This window comes from Engystomops pustulosus, chromosome 7 (assembly GCF_040894005.1).
Source record: "Engystomops pustulosus chromosome 7, aEngPut4.maternal, whole genome shotgun sequence".
In the NCBI taxonomy this organism is placed as follows: Eukaryota; Metazoa; Chordata; class Amphibia; order Anura; family Leptodactylidae; genus Engystomops; species Engystomops pustulosus.
Window position 1 is genome coordinate 15,394,905 of NC_092417.1, and position 15,873 is coordinate 15,410,777.

A 15,873-nucleotide genomic window follows, 5' to 3' on the forward strand; every position below is an offset into this window, starting at 1 on the left:
CACACAGGATAGGATTAGATACACAGCTCAGTAGACAGTATCACACAGGATAGGATTAGATACACAGCTCAGCAGACAGTATCACACAGGATAGGATTAGATACACAGCTCAGCAGACAGTATCACACAGGATAGGATTAGATACACAGCTCAGCAGTCAGTATCACACAGGATAGGATTAGATACACAGCTCAGTAGACAGTATCACACAGGATAGGATTAGATACACAGCTCAGCAGTCAGTATCACACAGGATAGGATTAGATACACAGCTCAGCAGACAGTATCACACATGAAAGGATTAGATACACAGCTCAGCAGACAGTACACACAGAATAGGATTAGATACACAGCTCAGCAGACTGTATCACACAGGATAGGATTAGATACACAGCTCAGCAGACAGTACCACACATGAAAGGATTAGATACACAGCTCAGCAGACAGTACACACAGAATAGGATTAGATACACAGCTCAGCAGACAGTACCACACAGGATGGGATTAGATACACAGCTCAGCAGACAGTATCACACAGGATGGGATTAGATACACAGCTCAGCACACAGTATCACACATGATAGGATTAGATACACGGCTCAGCAGACAGTATCACACAGGATAGGATTAGATACACAGCTCAGCAGTCAGTATCACACTTGATAGGATTAGATACACAGCTCTGCAGACAGTATCACACAGGATAGGATTAGATACACAGCTCAGCAGACAGTATCACACAGGATAGGATTAGATACACAGCTCTGCAGACAGTATCACACAGGATAGGATTAGATACACAGCTCTGCAGACTGTATCACACAGGAGAGGATTAGATACACAGCTCAGCAGACAGTATCACACAGGGTAGGATTAGATACACAGCTCAGCAGACAGTATCACACAGGATAGGATTAGATACACAGCTCAGCAGACAGTATCACACAGGATAGGATTAGATACACATCTCAGCAGGCAGTATCACATAGGATAGGATTAGATACACAGCTCAGCAGACAGTATCACACAGGAGAGGATTAGATACACAGCTCAGCAGACAGTATCACACATGATAGGATTAGATACACAGCTCAGCAGACAGTATCCCACATGATAGGATTAGATACACAGCTCAGCAGACAGTATCACACAGGATAGGATTAGATACACAGCTCAGCAGACAGTATCACACAGGAGAGGATTAGATACACAGCTCAGCAGTCAGTATCACACAGGATAGGATTAGATACACAGCTCAGCAGACAGTATCACACATGATAGGATTAGATACACAGCTCAGCAGACAGTATCACACATGATAGGATTAGATACACAGCTCAGAAGACAGTATCACACAGGATAGGATTAGATACACAGCTCAGCAGACAGTATAACACAGGAGAGGATTAGATACACAGCTCAGCAGTCAGTATCACACATGATAGGATTAGATACTCAGCTCAGCAGACAGTATCACACAGGATAGGATTAGATACACAGCTCAGCAGACAGTATCACACATGATAGGATTAGATACACAGCTCAGCAGACAGTATCACACATGATAGTCTGCTGAGCTGTGTATCTAATCCTATCATGTGTGATACTGTCTGCTGAGCTGTGTATCTAATCCTATCATGTGTGATACTGTCTGCTGAGCTGTGTATCTAATCCTATCCTGTGTGATACTGTCTGCTGAGCTGAGTATCTAATCCTATCACACAGGATAGGATTAGATACACAGCTCTGCAGAGAGTATCACACAGGATAGGATTAGTTACACAGCTCAGCAGACAGTATCACACAGGATAGGATTAGATACACAGCTCAGCAGTCAGTATCACACATGATAGGATTAGATACACAGCTCAGCACACAGTATCACACATGATAGGATTAGATACACAGCTCAGCAGACAGTATCACACAGGATAGGATTAGATACACAGCTCAGCAGTCAGTATCACACAGGAGAGCATTAGATACACAGCTCAGCAGACAGTATCACACATGATAGGATTAGATACACAGCTCAGCAGTCAGTATCACACAGGAGAGCATTAGATACACAGCTCAGCAGACAGTATCACACAGGATAGGATTAGATACACAGCTCAGCAGACAGTATCACACAGGATAGGATTAGATACACAGCTCAGCAGTCAGTATCACACAGGATAGGATTAGATACACAGCTCAGCAGACAGTATCACACAGGATGGGATTAGATACACAGCTCAGCAGTCAGTATCACACAGGATAGGATTAGATACACAGCTCAGCAGTCAGTATCACACATGATAGGATCAGATACACAGCTCAGCAGCCAGTATCACACAGGATAGGATTAGATACACAGCTCAGCAGACAGTATCACACAGGATAGGATTAGATACACAGCTCAGCAGTCAGTATCACACATGATAGGATTAGATACACAGCTCAGCAGACTATCACACAGGAGAGGATTAGATACACAGCTCAGCAGACAGTATCACACAGGAGAGCATTAGATACACAGCTCAGCAGACAGTATCACACAGGGTAGGATTAGATACACAGCTCAGCAGACAGTATCACACAGGATAGGATTAGATACACAGCTCAGCAGACAGTATCACACAGGACAGGATTAGATACACAGCTCAGCAGACAGTATCACACAGGAGAGGATTAGATACACAGCTCAGCAGTCAGTATCACACATGATAGGATTAGATACACAGCTCAGCAGACAGTATCACACAGGAGAGGATTAGATACACAGCTCAGCAGACAGTATCACACAGGAGAGGATTAGATACACAGCTCAGCAGACAGTATCACACAGGAGAGGATTAGATACACAGCTCAGCAGACAGTATCACACAGGATAGGATTAGATACACAGCTCAGCAGTCAGTATCACACAGGATAGGATTATATACACAGCTCAGTAGACAGTATCACACAGGATAGGATTAGTTACACAGCTCAGCATACTGTATCACACATGATAGGATTAGATACACAGCTCAGCAGACAGTATCACACAGGATAGGATTAGATACACAGCTCAGCAGTCAGTATCACACAGGAGAAGATTAGATACACAGCTCAGCAGGCAGTATCACACAGGATAGGATTAGATACACAGCTCAGCAGTATCACACAGGATAGGATTAGATACACAGCACAGCAGACTGTATCACACAGGATAGGATTAGATACACAGCTCAGCAGACAGTATCACACAGGATAGGATTAGATACACAGCTCAGCAGACAGTATCACACAGGATAGGATTAGATACACAGCTCAGCAGACAGTATCACACAGGGTAGGATTAGATACACAGCTCAGCAGACAGTATCACACAGGATAGGATTAGATACACAGCTCTGCAGACAGTATCACACAGGGTAGGATTAGATACACAGCTCAGCAGACAGTATCACACAGGACAGGATTAGATACACAGCTCAGCAGACAGTAGCACACATGATAGGATTAGATACACAGCTCAGCAGACAGTATCACACAGGATAGGATTAGATACACAGCTCAGCAGACAGTATCACACAGGATAGGATTAGATACACAGCTCAGCAGACAGTATCACACAGGGTAGGATTAGATACACAGCTCAGCAGACAGTATCACACAGGATAGGATTAGATACACAGCTCAGCAGACAGTATCACACAGGGTAGGATTAGATACACAGCTCAGCAGACAGTATCACACAGGAGAGGATTAGATACACAGCTCAGCAGTCAGTATCACACATGATAGGATTAGATACTCAGCTCAGCAGACAGTATCACACAGGAGAGGATTAGATACACAGCTCAGCAGACAGTATTACACATGATAGGATTAGATACGTGGCTCAGCAGTCAGTATCACACATGACGGGCTCGGATACATCTCGTGGTTGTGTGTGTGACAATCCTCTCTGTGTGTGTGGGGCTATTAGTGGGGTCAGGTTGATGCTCCTTTCAGTGCGGCGCCCCCTGGGGGTATCCGGTGTCAGTGCGGTAGGAGGAGGCCTCCTCTCCCAGGGACAACACCAGCGTCTCCTCATCACCGGCCATTGTCCTGATGTCTCCATGAGACGCCCGGGTTCTCACACCTCTTATCATCCGACCTAAATGTCACCCGCCCCCCCTGGGGGACCCACATCCAGCCCATTATACACCCGGCTGGGAAACATTAAGGGAAGCCATGAGATGAGGTAGACGTGGCGCCACCACTCCCCACTGGTTGTGTCTGGTATTACAGCTGTCCAGCTCTCCCTGATGTCCTGGACTGCAGGATTACATTTACATTACAGTCAAAGCAAAATTTTCCAGATTATTGGGCGCCAGATTACAGGAATTAGGACACATTCATGTTGTGTTTTGGTCCAAGTGATGTCATAACCCCGGCTATGATGACATCACCGCACTCTGGTCTCCCATAATTCTCGATCTGACCATCCCCGGGGGGGCCCGATCCGTTACAGGTTCTCTACTGGATTATCAGTCATCAGATTAGAAGATATTATACCATATAAATCTGACGCTCCGTCCCATCATGTATATGACATCATATCCCGAGATGATGATGTCACTGCTCATTGTTCAGCTCTCCCTGAAACCCTGAAGTTCCTGATTGGAATTGGTTCTCCACGCGGGAAAGAATTCTGGATGATCAAATGCCGGATTAAAGGAATTATACCACATTGATGTTGTGCTCTGTCTGGCATGCTGTGATCTTCTGACATCATGGCCACAGCTATGATGTCATCACTGCTCCCACATCAGGACATCACACAGTTCTCCCTAAAGATTTGACCTGCCGGACTACAATTGTCCCAGCTCCGTGAAGTTAAAGGACACCTGTCATCAGGTCTCTGCCACTTGTCCTGTCACCTCTACCTGTTGGAGCAGCTCACAAGGATCCCATCCCAGCCTTTATCTAGTTATTTCATACATTATTCATTGTAAAATCATCTATTTTTTATTATGTAAATGAGGCTGGTCACATGGTCAGAGGCAGTGATGTCACCCCTGTTACCCCTCCCCTCTCCTCCCCCTGCTCATGTCTGTGTGTAATGTATAGTAAAGCATTGCTAGTGTGTGTGCTGCATCTGCTGACATGCTGCATCCTCCTAATATACAGGTGAGAGACACAGACATCAGCTACACAAGTACCTGACATGTTCTGCTGTAACATGGCTGCCTGGCTCTCTCCTATACACACACACAGGCTGCAGGAGGCGCCAGCACCAGGAAGCACATGGAGGAGCCATTACACCATTATACCTCACACCATTATACAGCCTCTCAGTCATGTGTATAGTAGTATCTCATACACACAGGCTGCAGGGGGCACCAGCATCAGGAAGCACATGGAGGAGCCATTACACCATTATACCTCACACCATTATACAGCCTCTTAGTCATGTCTATAGGAGTATCTCATACACACACAGGCTGCAGGGGGCACCAGCATCAGGAAGCACATGGAGGAGCCATTACACCATTGTACCTCACAACATTATACAGGCTGTCAGTCATGTGTATAGGAGTATCTCATACACACACAGGCTGCAGGGGGCCCCAGCACCAGGAAGCACATGGAGGAGCCATTACACCATTATACCTCACATCATTATACAGGCTGTCAGTCATGTGTATAGCAGTATCTCATACACACACAAGCTACAGGGGGCGCCAGCACCAGGAAGCACATGGAGGAGCCATTACACCATTATACCTCACATCATTATACAGGCTGTCAGTCATGTGTATAGGAGTATCTCATACACACACAGGCTGCAGGGGGCACCAGCACCAGGAAGCACATGGAGGAGCCATTACACCATTATACCTCACACCATTATACAGGCTGTCAGTCATGTGTATAGTAGGAGTATCTCATACACACACAGGCTGCAGGGGGCGCCAGCTACAGGAAGCACATGGACGAGCCATTACACCATTATACCTCACACCATTATACAGGCTGTCAGTCATGTGTATAGGAGTATCTCATACACACACAGGCTGCAGGGGGCGCCAGCACCAGGAAGCACATGGAGGAGCCATTACACCATTATACCTCACATCATTATACAGGCTGTCAGTCATGTCTATAGGAGTATCTCATACACACACAGGCTGCAGGGGGCGCCAGCACCAGGAAGCACATGGAGGAGCCATTACACCATTATACCTCACACCATTATACAGGCTGTCAGTCATGTGTATAGTAGTATCTCATACACACACAGGCTGCAGGGGGCACCAGCACCAGGAAGCACATGGAGGAGCCATTACACCATTATACCTCACACCATTATACAGGCTGTCAGTCATGTGTATAGTAGTATCTCGTACACATTGGCTGCAGGGGGCACCAGCACCAGGAAGCACATGGAGGAGCCATTACACCATTATACCTCACACCATTATACAGGCTGTCAGTCATGTGTATAGTAGTATCTCGTACACACACAGGCTGCAGGGGGCACCAGCACCAGGAAGCACATGGAGGAGCCATTACACATTATACATCACACCATTATACAGGCTGTCAGTCATGTGTATAGTAGTGTCTCATACACACACAGGCTGCAGGGGGCGCCAGCACCAGGAAGCACATGGAGGAGCCATTACACCATTATACAGGCTGTCAGTCTAGCACTGGGGGTGTGGCTGTGCCTCCCACTCATGAATAAGCTGGACAGCTTGAATTTGATAATGACTTATTGGACATTTCACAGGTCATTTGCATACAGCTTTAGGACCTCATTGCTTAGGGTTACAGGCATGTAGAGGGACAATGAAGGGATAGAGGCAATGCTCTCTAATGGCAGTTTATGAAAATATATTTAGTTTAGTGGGTTATTTTGGGTTCTCTTTAAGACCCGTTGGATTACATCTGGTTCTCTCCTGGACCATTGGTCGGCAGATTAGAGGATTTATGTCATATGGATGTGTGCTCAGCCTGATGCGCCCTAATCTTCTCTATGACATCATGAACCTTGCTAGATGACATCACTGTTGCCAAACTAAGGCACCAACAAGCTCCACCGTGAAGTTTAGACCCGTCGGATTACATCTGCTTCTCTCCTGGACTGTTGGTCGTCAGATTAGAGGATTTATGTTGATGTTATGCTCAGTGTAATGTGTCCTAATTCTCTCTATGACATCACAACCCTTTCCTATGATGACATCACGGCTCCCTATGTCAGTCCTATCCCGGCTCTCTCTGACTACCTGACTTGCATCCTGATGAGGACAAGTTAACCTGATCCCATTCCTGGTCTTATCAGCCTCATTCCCCCTTCCCATGGGGTAGAGAAAACCATTGACTGTGTAAAGAATCATCCACTAATGAGATTATGCACCCCCCCCCCTCTCCCCCCATTGCCCGGAGCAGATCTCCCATCTACAAAGGTAACGGCTTTAGCTGTAATTGACTTTGTGGAGGATTAGTAACATACCTGACCCCCTCCCCAAACCCCTAATGTAGAATGCCCCTGCTGTCCCGCAATATTTAGGAAGGGCCGAGATACAAACATCATGCAAATCGGCTTCATTTGTGAGACACTGGCTCCTAATTGAAGAACCAATTATCTCATTAACTGATAAGAAGCTGGAGGAGGGGAGGGGGGGTGGAGGGCTCCTTTATTTGTTGTGGGTAAACCAACAAATGTTTTGGGTAAATTTAAGAGATTGGACAAGTCCGGACACTTCTGAGTGGCTCATGATAGACCCCACCACCACCAACACCAAGACTGAAGGTGATTCTTTACCGTTCGTCAAATTTTTGGGGGTCCATAAATTCCTCTTCTTCTCCATGCGGTTTTGATAGCTATAGACCGACAGTTGCTCTTCCCAACATAACCACTAGAGAACTGTGTTTCGGGGGACCCGGTTTTAATGGCTATAGAGCTTATCTGCAATTCCGGTGCAACCATCATGTGTCTCCTATTTTCCTTTGATCCCAGTTTTTAGGGCACCATAGATGACTCTTCTCCATAAGGCTTTGATAGCTATAGGCCGACAACTGTTCCTCCCTACTAACTGATGTGAATGAAGCCGATCTGTAATAACCATTAGATAACTGAGGTCCTGTTTCTTAGAATCTTCTTCCATGGTCTTAGTTTTTTGAAGGATCCTCAGGTTCTGGTTCTTCCCAGTACAATTGGAACATTTATGACGACCAAACCATATAATTTGACCAGCTTTAGGCCGACAGCTGTTTCACGGTACCAGACACAACCATTAGAATCCTCTGCCATGGTCCTATTTTGTTAGGGATCTACAGGTCCATGTTCTTCCCATTCGGTTGGGATGTATGACTAGACTATGATCTTACACCTTCTACAGATGTTCCTCGGTGCTAGACATAACCATTAGATTATTGTGGTGCTGGTTCTTGGAGTCTTCTTCCATGATCCGAGTTTTTGAAGGATCCTTGGGTTCCTGTTCTTTCCAATACATTTGGGATATATGACTAAACCAAAACCATATAATTTGGCTAGTTATAGGCCGACGGCTGTTCATCAGTACCAGACATAACCATTAGAATATTTTGGTGCCGTTTCTTATTATGTTCTTTCCTGGTCCTAATGTTTAAAGGACTCACAGTTTCTGGTTCTTCCTAATACAGTTGAGATCCCAATGAGTTGAGCACACAGCATGTGACTAGATTATGATCTTACGCTCTTGATAGTTGTTAGCCAACAGCTGTTCCTCAGTACCAGACATAATCATTAGATAAGTGAGGTGCTATTTCATGGAAACATCTCCCATGATCCTATTTTTGAGGGACCTACAGGTTCCTGTTCTTCCCATGTCATATATGACTTTGATTTTATACTTTCAATAGCTGTAGGCAGCGATTAGATTGATGATGTTCTTGTTTCTTGGAACCTTCTTCCATGGCCCAAGTCAAGTTCTTGTTCATGCCCGGACAGTTGGAAGATACACCTAGAGACAGCTGTTCTACAGTACCAGACATAACCATTACATTAACGTGGTGCTGTTTCTTGGAATCCCCTTCCATGATCCTGGTTTTTGAGGAATCTACAGTTTCTTGTTCTTCCCATGTGGTTGGGATGTATGACTAGATTATGACCTTGCACTTTCAATATGTGTAGGACCACAACTGTTCCTCCGTACCAAACACGCATGTTTTATGGAATCCTCTCCCATAATCCTGGTTTTGAATGATCTAGGTTACCGTTCTATGCTTTTTAGATGTATGACTAGATACTTTATGCTCTCAATATCTACAAGCCAACAACTATGACCTGACATAACCAGTAGACAACTAGTGTTTCTGAGAGCCATCTACCATCACCCTAGCTTTTTGAAGGATCTACAGCTTTCTGTTCTTCCCATGTAGTTGAGATATATGTCTAGATTATGACCCTACACTCTCAATATTTACAAGCTGACAACTGTCTCTCATTACCTGACATAACCATTAGATTACTGAGGTCCTGTTTCTTAGAATCTCCATCCATGGTCCTAGTTTTTGAAGGATCCTCAGGTTCTTGTTCTTCCCAATGCAGTTTACATATACGCCTAGACCTAAACCATATCATTTGACTAACTACAGGCCGACAGATATCCCTGAGTACCAGACATAACCATTAGTGTGGTGTTGTTTCTTGGAATCCTCTCCGATGATCCTAGTTTTGAGGGATCTACAGGTCCCTGTTCTTCTCATACGGTTTTGATGTATGACTAGATTCTCACCTAACACTTTCCATAGCTGTAGGCAGACAGTTGTTCCTCAGCATCAGACATAACTTTAGATTAGTGTGGCGCTGTTTCTTGGAATCTCCTTCCATGGTCCTAGTTTTTGAAGGATCCTCAGGTTCTTGTTCTTCCCAGAACAGTTTACTTATACGCCTAGACCTAAACCATATAATTTGACTAGCTACAGGCCGACAGCTTTCCCTGAGTAGAAGACATGACCATTAGTGTGGTGCTGTTTCTTGGAATCTCCTTCCATGGTTCTAGTTTTTGAAGGATCCTCAGGTTCTTGTTCTTCCCAGTACAATTGATTAGATAATGACCTTATTATCCCAATGGGGGTCATTTACTAAGGGCCCGACTCGCTTTTTCCCGACGTGTTACCCGAATATTTCCGTTTTGCACCGATTTCCCCTGAATTTCCCTGGGATTTTGGCGCACACGATCGGATTTTGGCGCATCGGTGCTGGCATGCACGCGACCGAAAGGGGGGGGGGTGTGGCCAAACGAAAACCCGACGGATTTGGAAAAACCGCCGCTTTTTTTAAAAAAAGTGTCGCGGAGCTTGCACTTACCTTCACTAGGAATAGGCCGGTGAACTTGAGTGCATTTCGGGGAACTTCAGCGCAGCAGCGCCACCTGGTGGACGTCGGAGGAACTACCTTAGTGAATCCCGGCCGGACCCGAATCCACCGCACAGAACGCGCCGCTGGATCGCGAATGGACCGGGTAAGTAAATCTGCCCTAATATCTTTATACTGATAACTGTTCCTCACAATAAAAAGTCTGGTTGACTATCTGGATATCTTCAAGGAATCCACAGGTTTCTGATTTTTTTTTCATGTAGTTGGGATTTATGACTAGACGATGATCTTACCCTACATCTTGAAGACCGACAGCTGTTCCTTCCCACTCGGTGAGGTCAATGAATCAGATCTGCAATACCAGACACAACCTGTAGACAAGTGTGGTGCTGTTTCTGGGCATCTTTTCCACTTTTTCAGGGATCCTCAGAATGTGCACCATAACTATTGGCCTTCAGCTGTTCATGGAGCTAAGTTCAATATAAAAACACACGTCTGTCGCAGTTTTTTTTAGGAAGACTAATTCCAGTTCTTCATGGATCTTCAGGTCCTCACTCAGACGACAACCAAACACTTTCAATAGCAACAAGCCGATAGCTGCTTCGCCCTAAACATTGAGGGGTTTGAGCTGCAATACCAGACACGGCCTATAGAGTGGTGGCCAATCGGCTCGTAGTCTTAGATATGGGTGAGGTTGTTTGTGGAAAAGGTACGGAAAGGGTTAATGATGAGGATCCCACTGAGGGACGGATAAGACACTAGGACATCAGCTGCCACCTACATACAAACACTTGTGCCTAAGTGACACATGGTCATGACACGGCCTAGGAGGACAGAGCTTCTCTCATGGGAGCGCCGGCCTCTTCACACATCGGAGCCATTTCCTTTGCTAAGTGCTTTTTCCTAACAGCTGAGCCACAGACAATACTTTATGTTATGGGTCAGGCCCTAAGGGGGACAGTGACGAGGGGGGGGGGTGACCCATCCCCAGAATTCACAACACACACATAAAACACTAATTACACATGTACAGAGGACTAAATACAGCAAACATACAACGCTATACAGAGACAAGACATAGACAAGACCACAACACACACACAATGGGGAATAAGAGAATCCGGTCACTTGATTTTTTTCGGGAATAATGTCATCTCCATTGATGAACGTTTCATGGATTTGTGTAAGGGGTCTCCAGGTCACTAGAACAGGGATTTACACAATTACCAAAGTATCAACATAAAACCTTTTTTCCACATAAAAACAGTTTGATCCTAATTAGAGAAGAGCAATGACTGGAGCGCAGAGAAAGATTATAATGACATTCTCTGAAGGTCCCACCAGTCACCAATCAGTAGGGAGAGCACAGGACCTCCGCACCGGCCACAGGACATCACTAGTCTCTCGGCTCTGCTGGGATCTGTTCCGCTCTTCTTCCAGTCTCCTCCATAGATCAGTGACTGTTGTGGGTTTTTTGGCCAGAACTTTGTCACCAATGATTTTCTGGGGTTTTTAAATTGGGTTTAGATCAGGACTCTGGGATCTTTCATTTTTCAAATGTTTTCTGTTTCAAAAAACGGCTTTACCCGTGTGACAGGGGCCATTGTCCTGCATGAAAATTGCTACTGACTGAGTGAAGAACACAAAGAAGGAGCCATCTGTCATTGAAGAAGCTTCTGATACTTGTATTCACTCTGCCTGTAGCTGTATGAGAGATCCAACTCCTGCTGTAGAAAACATTCCCCAAACCATGACACTTACTCCACCATCTTTCACTGACTTCTCTGCACACTTTAGGTTCAGTCTTTCCCCAGTTTCTCAATGAACATAATGGGGGCAGATTTACTTACCCGGTCCATTCGCGATCCAGCGGCACGTTCTCTGCAGTGGATTCGGGTCTTCCGGCGATTCACTAAGGTAGTTCCTCCGACGTCCACCAGGTGGCGCTGCTGCGCTGAAGTTCCCCGGAATGCACTGATCCTCACCAAGCCGGACCAAGTAAAGGTAAGCGCGAGTACAGCGACACTTATTTTTTTTAAAATGCGGTGGTTTTTCCGAATCTGTCGGGTTTTCGCTCGGCCCGATTTCCATTGCGTGCATGCCGGCGCCGATGTGCCACAATCCGATCGCGTGCGCCAAAATTTGAGTCCAAATAATCTTAAACGTGGAGACACTGAACCACAGATCCTTACCCTGTTCCGTGCTGAACCAGTGAGCAATTCCATGCTGCAGTGAAGAAACAATTACCCATGGAGATTCTCCGCATTATGCTGTCCTCTCTTGCATTTGTCTTTTTCGGAAGTGACCCTAATCTTTTAAGGGGATTGAATGAATTTGTGATGTTGTAAAGATGCAAAATTCTAGAAATCACAGACAAATTTCTCTTGCTGTGGCTGATAGGGTCACCCCTTTTGTCCTTCATCTGTACAACCTGCTGCCGGAGCGTTTCCGTATCTTTGGAACAACACAACATTTTTTCAAAGTCAGTAAAAAGTTCTGCACCAGTTACATCGGGTTTATCCGATAATCAAGAAAATTAGCACCTGGTGTCAGATTAACACCAATAACTTGCAGGTATCTGAAAGTTTTCTCGAATTTTGATCAGTGTCTTTTACAATGATCTCATTTGCATTTTTATTTTGTGCTTTAGATTAGATACAATTTATGAAATAGGCTTAAAATACTGATATATTCCTTATATTAGGATATAATCACATAGGGTGACACAATGACCCGGACTGGGGGCGGCAAACTGGGCATTTGCCCAGGGCCCCCTATCCTAAAGGGGCCTCCTGCATGTGGACTTTTGTAGGCACAGGATGTATTGCTCTTTGAATCCCCGGGTGAAGATGCCTATCATCTATCTCCTGTCTATATATCTATCAAACGTAACAGACTAAATGTTCTACCATGACAACAGTAGGGGGCAGCACTTCGCCACACAAAAGAGATCAATAAAGTGTCTGCGATCTGTTATCTCCATCACATCTGGATTTCTTTACCGATTCAGGTGTGACAGCTAAGCAGGACTGTGTACTATGCATTTATAGCCCAGGATTGCAGCATGTCCTCACACTGCTGTGCTCTGAGCTCTCAGCATTGAAATGCTGCACAGCCCCTCCCCTACACATTGATTTCACTGCTCTAGTATCTCAACTGGAAGCATTGCAAAGCCTTTACTCAAGAGAAGGGCAGCGAACTGCAGAGTGCCAAGAGCACAGCAGTGTGAGGAGAGGCTACAATGCTGGAAGATAAATGAATGTTGATGCTACGTAAAACATAAACCAATACAGTTCTCCAGGGGCAATACCTAACAGTGGCCGCAGAGAGCACAGAGCACAGCAGTGAAAGGACACGCCCCCAGCAATACTAATAGAATATGAATCCATACATCACAGTCCTGCTGCTACTAACAACACACACAGAGGGCTGATTACACGTCTCTCCATGGACAATACCTAACACTGGCTGCAGATGTGGCCCTAGACTCCTGCCCAGAGCTCCTAGTACTGTATCCTCCCTGTGTGTTTGGTACGAGCCGCCATGTTCTCATGTATACAATGTCAGGGAACGCTCTGCTGATCTGTAACCGCTTGCTGATTGGCTCAGGGAAAGCGTCCCGGGCAGACGGCAGCAGCGGCAGTGATGGGCTCATTAGCGGATAGGTGGCGGCATGTGAATGAGCGCGTCCTGCTGATAGCGAGGGATCCGACATCTGCGCCTGTCACTGACTATTAACACAGGCTGATCACACATTCATCAAAGTGCCCAGTGACCTCCCCGTAACCTGCCCGACACCCCGAGAGGGGACCGCACCCCATACTGTCTCCATATCTGACTGCCAGATGTCACTGCTTCACTTACCAAACACCCCAATTGTCACCCAACTGCCCCCCCACGTGTCAGCGTGTCCCTCTCCTGTCCCCCAAGTGTCAGCATGTCCCTCTCCTGTCCCCCAAGTGTCAGCATGTCCCTCTCCTGTCCCCCAAGTGTCAGCATGTCCCTGTCCTGTCCCCCCAAGTGTCAGCGTGTCCCTGTCCTGTCCCCCACGTGTCAGCGTGTCCCTGTCCTGTCCCCCAAGTGTCAGCGTGTCCCTGTCCTGTCCCCCAAGTGTCAGCGTGTCCCTGTCCTGTCCCCCCAAGTGTCAGTGTGTCCCTGTCCTGTCCCCCAAGTGTCAGCGTGTCCCTGTCCTGTCCCCCAAGTGTCAGCGTGTCCCTGTCCTGCACCCCAAGTGTCAGCGTGTCCCTGTCCTGTCCCCAAAGTGTCAGCGTGTCCCTGTCCTGTCCCCCAAGTGTCAGCGTGTCCCTGTCCTGTCCCCCAAGTGTCAGCGTGTCCCTGTCCTGTCCCCCCAAGTGTCAGCGTGTCCCTGTCCTGTACCCCAAGTGTCAGTGTGTCCCTGTCCTGTCCCCCAAGTGTCAGCGTGTCCCTGTCCTACACCCCAAGTGTCAGTGTGTCCCTGTCCTGTCCCCCAAGTGTCAGCGTGTCCCTGTCCTGTCCCCCAAGTGTCAGTGTGTCCCTGTCCTGTCCCCCAAGTGTCAGCGTGTCCCTGTCCTGTTCCCCAAGTGTCAGCGTGTCCCTGTCCTGACCCCCAAGTGTCAGCGTGTCCCTGTCCTGTCCCCCCAAGTGTCAGCGTGTCCCTGTCCTGTCCCCCAAGTGTCAGCGTGTCCCTGTCCTGTCCCCCAAGTGTCAGCGTGTCCCTGTCCTGTCCCCCAAGTGTCAGCGTGTCCCTGTCCTGTCCCCCCAAGTGTCAGCGTGTCCCTGTTCTGTCCCCCAAGTGTCAGCGTGTCCCTGTCCTGTCCCCCAAGTGTCAGCGTGTCCCTGTCCTGTCCCCCAAGTGTCAGCGTGTCCCTGCTCTGTACCCCCAAGTGTCAGTGTGACCTGTCCTGTCCCCCAAGTGTCAGCGTGTCCCTGTCCCCCCAAGTGTCAGCGTGTCTCTGTCCTGTACCCCCAAGTGTCAGCGTGCCCCTGTCCTGTCCCCCAAGTGTCAGCGTGTCCCTGTCCTGTCCCCCAAGTGTCAGCGTGTCCCTGTTCTGTCCCCCAAGTGTCAGTGTGTCCCTGTCCTGTCCCCCAAGTGTCAGCGTGTCCCTTTCCTGTCCCCCAAGTGTCAGCGTGTCCCTGTCCTGTCCCCCAAGTGTCAGCGTGTCCCTGTTCTGTCCCCCAAGTGTCAGCGTGTCCCTGTCCTGTCCCCCCAAGTGTCAGCGTGTCCCTGTTCTGTCCCCCAAGTGTCAGCGTGTCCCTGTCCTGTCCCCCAAGTGTCAGCGTGTCCCTGTCCTGTCCCCCAAGTGTCAGCGTGTCCCTGTTCTGTCCCCCAAGTGTCAGTGTGTCCCTGTCCTGTACCCCAAGTGTCAGTGTGTCCCTGCTCTGTACCCCAAGTGTCAGCGTGTCCTTGTCCTGTCCCCCAAGTGTCAGCGTGTCCCTGTCCTGTACCCCCCCCAAGTGTCAGTGTGTCCGTGTCCTGTCCCCCAAGTGTCAGCGTGTCCCTGTCCTGTACCCCCCCCAAGTGTCAGCGTGTCCCTGCTCTGTACCCCAAGTGTCAGCGTGTCCCTGTC